The sequence below is a fragment of the Chelonia mydas genome, chromosome 4 (genome assembly GCF_015237465.2).
Source record: "Chelonia mydas isolate rCheMyd1 chromosome 4, rCheMyd1.pri.v2, whole genome shotgun sequence".
Lineage (NCBI taxonomy): Eukaryota > Metazoa > Chordata > Testudines > Cheloniidae > Chelonia > Chelonia mydas.
The window spans coordinates 50,373,421-50,379,700 of record NC_057852.1 but is presented as its reverse complement, the minus strand read 5'-3'; positions in this window follow the sequence as shown (position 1 = coordinate 50,379,700).

The following is a 6,280-nucleotide window of genomic DNA, read 5'->3' as shown; positions in this document are numbered from 1 at the left end:
TAAGAACACTTTCACAGCAGATTTGACTAAATGCAAAGAAGATACCAATGTGAGATTTCTAAAAATAGCTACAGCACTCCACCCAAGGGTGAAGAATCTGAGGTGCCTTTCAAAATCTGAGAGGGAAAAGGTGTGGAGCATGCTTTTAGAAGTCTTAAAAGAGCAACATTCAGATGTGGAAACTACAGAACCCGAACCACCAAAAAAAAAAATCAACATTCTGCTGATGGCATCTGACTCGGATGATGAAAATGAACATGCATCAGTCCACTCTGCTTTGGCTAGTTATCGAGCAGAACCTATCATCGGCATAGACGCATGTCCTATGGAATGGTGGTTGAATCATGAAGGGACATATGAATTTTTAATGCATCTAGTATGTAAATATCTTGCGATGCCAGTTACAATAGTGCCATGCAAACACTTGTTCTCACTTTCAAATGACATTGTAAACAAGAAGCAGGCAGCATTATCTCCTCAAATTGTAACCAAGTTTGTTTGTCTGAGCGATTGACTGAAGTAGGAGAGAGTGGACTTGTAGACTTTAAAGTTTTACATTGTTTTATTTTTGAATGCACTTATTTTTGTGCATAAGTCTACATTTGTACGTTCAATTTTCATGATAAAAAGATTGAACTACAGTACTTGCATGAGATGTATTGAAAAATACTATTTCTTTTGTTTTTTACAGTGCAAATATTTGTAGTCAAAAATAATTAAAGTGAGCACTTTGTATTCTGTGTTGTAATTGAAATCAATATATTTGAAAATATAGAAAACATCCAAAAATATTTAAATAAACTGTATTCCATTATTGTTTAACAATGTGATTAATCACGTGATTTTTTTTAATCATGCGATTAATCACGATTAATTTTTTTAATCGCTTGACAGCCCTAGAGAATAGATAATTAAGGTCTTTCATATAATTGCTACTCAAACATTGACCATATTCAATAATACAAATAGTTTTACAGCAGGGAAACTTTTTATGACCTTGTGCAACAGAGCAATTCAGAGGTCCAGATTCTGTGTAGTACCATGAGTTCAGTATTAAAACTTGTGGGATTAGGTTTCAGAATCTAGCCTAAAATTTAGCAAAAGAAAATAGATAAAGAAACCTGGAATATTTTAAATAAAAAATATTTGAGTTGCATTGCAAATATTTTCATAGTTCTGCTTTCTTCAATTCACTATTTATCCATTTAACTGGCAGACAGCAATCAAGATATAAACCCTTCTCATTCATCTTAACCATAGATATCATAGAGATAAAAAGACCCACACACATCTCCATTAAATAGTCCTATTATTCCAGAATTTCTACAGATGAACAAAGCTTGTGGGGCTTCAGAAATATATATATTAATCCCTAGATTTGGATCTTCTTGGAAGAGGGGCTGTCATCTTTATGTAATTGGAAAGTGCCTACCACAAATAAAAAAAAATAAACATAACTTTAATTTCATATAGCTTCAATCAGGTCTGAAAATGTGTACATTGTTGTTGCTCTCAAAATGCTGTGCCATGCACCACAGTGCATGTTTGAGAAGAGGATGACCTGAGGTGTATACTACATAAAAATACTTTTATTGATGAATACTTACTGGTTAAGACTATATAGGCAGTATATTATGTGCTTTAAATGTTTTGCATGTTCCTGATCTTTGCTAAGGCACATCCACTGCAATTTCTCTAAACTTCAAAACAAGGAAAACCAGCTAGTGTGACTATGCATGTGATTTTTTAAAGTATATTTTAGCAGAGCATTGAAGGCAGGGAAATATACCAATATTATTTCAAAGTAGGCAACTTTTCATCTTTTGACAGACTGATATTTTTTTTTCCACTATGAACTGGAAATGGAGAAATATACATAAAAGAATGAAGATACAATTTTTGAAATATGAAAAATACTTTTGACCAAAAAAAAGCATTTTCTTTCTTTAAAGTTGCAATGCTTGAACATGCTAAAGAAATGTTGACTGCAAGACAGCCTCCAGAAACATGTCATCTTTTCTCAGAGCTCTATCTTACTGGCAGTATAGTAGAATAGTTTGCATGTGATATTGTGGCATGTAACAGTACAGAGAATCTGACAGCCTCCCTGATGAGTACTGTCTATCAGGTTTATAGCACTGACAGCCTTACTGAAGGGCCAGTAAACACAACAATATTCAAACACTGGGACACTCTTCTTCAATGCACAGTCACTTAACCTTGAATTTAGATTACACGTTTTGATTCTTTTGTGCTTGTCTAATTCAAATGCAGAGCTCTTCCACATGGTGGAAAGGATAAAAGCTAAATGTTTTCAGTCTATAAATATGAAAACTTTGAACTATCTTTTGGCTATTAGAAAATTAAAGTTTACTTTTGACAGCCAACTTCTCTGGAGAGAGCAAAACTTAAAGTGATGTTTTCTTGTTAAGATTCATGGGGGTTTATATGTGTGAACTTGCTTTTGAGCTTTCATAGAATCATAGAATATCAGGGTTGGAAGGGACCTCAGGAGGTCATCTAGTCCAACGCCCTGCTCAAAGCAGGACCAATCCCCAACTAAATTATCCCAGCCAGGGCTTTGTCAAGCCTGACCCTAAAAATATCTAAGGAAGGAGATTCCACCACCTCCCTAGGTAACGCATTCCAGTGTTTCACTGCCCTCCTAGTGAAAAAGTTTTTTCTAATATCCAACCTAAACTTCCCCCACTGCAACTTGAGACCATTACTCCTTGTTCTGTCATCCGCTACCACTGAGAACAGTCTAGATCCATCCTCTTTGGAACCCCCTTTCAGGTAGTTGAAAGCAGCTATCAAATCCCCCCTCATTCTTCTCTTCTGCGGACTGAACAATCCCAGTTCCCTCAGACTCTCCTCATAAGTCATGTGTTCCAGTCCCCTAATCATTTGTTGCCCTCCGATGGACTCTTTCCTATTTTTCCACATCCTTCTTGTAGTGTGGGGCCCAAAACTGGACACAGTATTCCAGATGAGGCCTCACCAATGTCGAATAGAGGGGAACGATCATGTCCCTCGATCTGCTGGCAATGCCCATACGTATACATCCCAAAATGCCATTGGTCTTCTCGGCAACAAGGGCAACTAGCTTTCTAATGGGTAAAAGTTGTAATGTCATTATATTGTAAATACTAGTCATTTATAAGGACAGATTTCTCACACCCACAAAGCTTGAGCTATTAAAAATGGATTTTAACTACTCCATGATATTTGTGATATTTCCCTATCTTGAGAATGGGGGATATTGTGATTAAATTTAACAGTAGTGAACAGCAAATGTCCTTCTCATATTGGTTATTGCCTGACCTATTGGTTGATTTGATGATACATTAATTAGGATCTCCAATATAACATTCTATGGTTTGATAGGGTCCTATCCAGGATCAGACCCAGAGATATTAAAGAGTTATTATTAGGATGAGAACCCCAATGAGCAGGGTACACGCTCATACTTGGGGAAGGCCTTATGGCTTTGTAATATCTCTATTAGCACAGTAAGTAAAGTCACAAAGACTCCAACACAGCAAAGATGGTAGAGATAATATAAAATGAGCATCTATATACTCTCAACATCCCTTGTGGAAAAACCCAAAACATTTAGTCATCATCGTCACCACCAGAGGTCATCATTCTGGTATTTCCTAAGTCACACAGGCTGGGTACAGTTCTTACTGTCTGTTTTATGCTGACACCCACTATGCCTATCCTAGTCAGCTGCATATGCTAAGGCTTAGGGGCTACGCCTTGATTACTTTACCTAATCTAACGTTTTACAGTCCTTCAGGTTTGTAGATTTTTTTTTTGTTACTGCTTTACTTTATACCTATGGCTTACCAAGCAAATATCTGTTCCTATAGGTATCTGATGAAGTGAGCTGTAGCTCATGAAAGCTTATGCTCAAATAGATTTGTTAGTCTCTAAGGTGCCACAAATACTCCTTTTCCTTTTATGGTGCCTACAGTACATATACCAAGGGCATCAGACTATCCTTTAATTTTAATCTCTTTTGCTTACCCCCTTCATCAGACCAGAGCCTTCTAATCTTTCTGGTAGAACCATGAGGACCATGCGAATTTAGACGACCTGCTGTGGGCAGATGTTTAACTACTATGAGTGGTAAATGTCTAGTTTTTATTGGTCCCTATAGTGTGGTCAGGCAAATTGAGATCAGAAGTAAATTGCAATTTTTTAACAGTGAGGGTAATTAACTAGTGGAACAATTTAACCAGGGTTCTGAGGGATTCTCCATCCCTGGCAATTTTTAAATCAAGATTGGATTTTTTTTTCTAAAAGTTAGGCTCTATTTTAAACTGGAATTAATGCAGGAAAGTCCGTTGCACAGGAAGTCAGACTAGATTATCACAATAGTCCCTTTTTGGTTTATAATCTATTAATCTATATATACTGTGGCCTTCATTAAAAGGTGGACATTACCACCCAGATTAGTTAAAACATAATGTTTTGTGCTGCAGGTAGAGAGAGAAAAATGAAGTATGTAAAGGAGAAGATATTTTTGGTGTAGAGTTCAGTACTGACTCTGCCAAAATGGTTCTGCTCAGAGGCAGATTGTGTTCATGCTCTTTTTACTCTGTGTTCAGCATCAGTGCTAACCCTGATCATCAGCACTAAGGACCCAGGACTTTTATCCTCATTATTGTTAGTACAACAATGCTTTTGAATTGTCATATTTAATGTATTGCAAAAATGACACGTCAGCATTTGGGACTGAATGCCACTGTTCCTGGCACTGTAGCTGCAGTGGGAGGTTACAGGAAGGCCTACATGGAAATGAGAGGTGATAGGAGAAATAAAATGAAAGATATGACAAAATGTATGATTAATTGATTGATGTCAAATTGAAACTTTAAAATTATGAATACTTAATACATGGCCCACTTTTTGATAGTGAGAATATTAAATCTGAAGCTTGAGCATGGTAATACATTTAAAAGATGAATGTTCTGCTGAACTGTAAAATACATGAAAGTAAAAAAGTAACAAAATACTTTGAAAGATTAATTAAACCATAGCTTCTGTAGTTATGGGTTACACAACATTTCCATTATAAATTAGGGCTGTCAATTAATAGCAGTTAACTCACGTGATTAACTCAAAAAAGTTAATCGTGATTAATAGTGCGATTAATACTGTGATGAATTATGATTAATTTCTTTAAACAATAGAATACCAATTGAAATTTATTGAATATTTTGGATATTTTTCTACATTTGCAAATATAATTGCTTTCAATTACAGCACACAATACAAAGCGTACAGTCATCAGTTAATAATATTTTTTATTACAAATATTTGAACTGAGAGTGAGAGTGCAATTTACAAATGTAGATTTTTTTTTGTTACATAACTGCACTCAAAAAAAACCACAGTGTAAAACTTTAGAACCAACAAGTCCACTCAGTCCTACTTCTTGTACAGCCATTCGCTAAGATAGTGGTTCTCAAACTTTTGTACTGGTGACCCCTTTCACATAGCAAGCCACTGAGTGTGATCCCCACCTTATAAATTAAAAACACTTTAAAAAATATATTTAACTCTATTATAAATGCTGGAGGCAAAGCAGGGTTTGGTGTGGAGGCTGACAGCTCGTGGCCCCCCCCATGTAATAACCTCACAACCCCCTCACGGGTCCCGACCTCCAGTTTGAGAACCCCTCCACTAAGACAAACAAGTTTGTTTATATTTACAGGAGATAATGCTGCCTACTTCTCATTTACAATGTCACCTGAAAGTGAGAACAGGCTTTGTATGGCATTTTTGCAGATGGCATAGCAAGGTATTTATGTGCCAGATGTGGTAAACATTCATTTGTCCCTTCATGTTCAGTCACCATTGCAGAAGACATGCTTCCATGCTGATGACGCCTGTTAAAAAATGTGTTAATTAAATTTGTGACTGAACTCCTTGGGGGAGAATTGTATGTCTCCTGCTCTGTTTTACCCTTTACCCCACTAATTCTGCTGTATATTTTATGTTATAGCAGTCTTGTTTGATAACCCAGCACATGTTCATTTTAAGAACGCTTTTACTGCAAATTTGACAAAACGCAAAGAAGGTACCAATGTGAGATTTCTAAAGATAGCTACAGTACTTGACCCAAAGTTTAAGAATCTGAAGGGCCTTCCAAAACCTGAGGACAAGGTCTGGAAAAAAGAGCAACGCTCCGAAGCAGAAACTACAGAACACTAACCACTAAAAGAGCATTTGCCTCAGATAATGAAAACGGACATACGTTGGTCCTCCC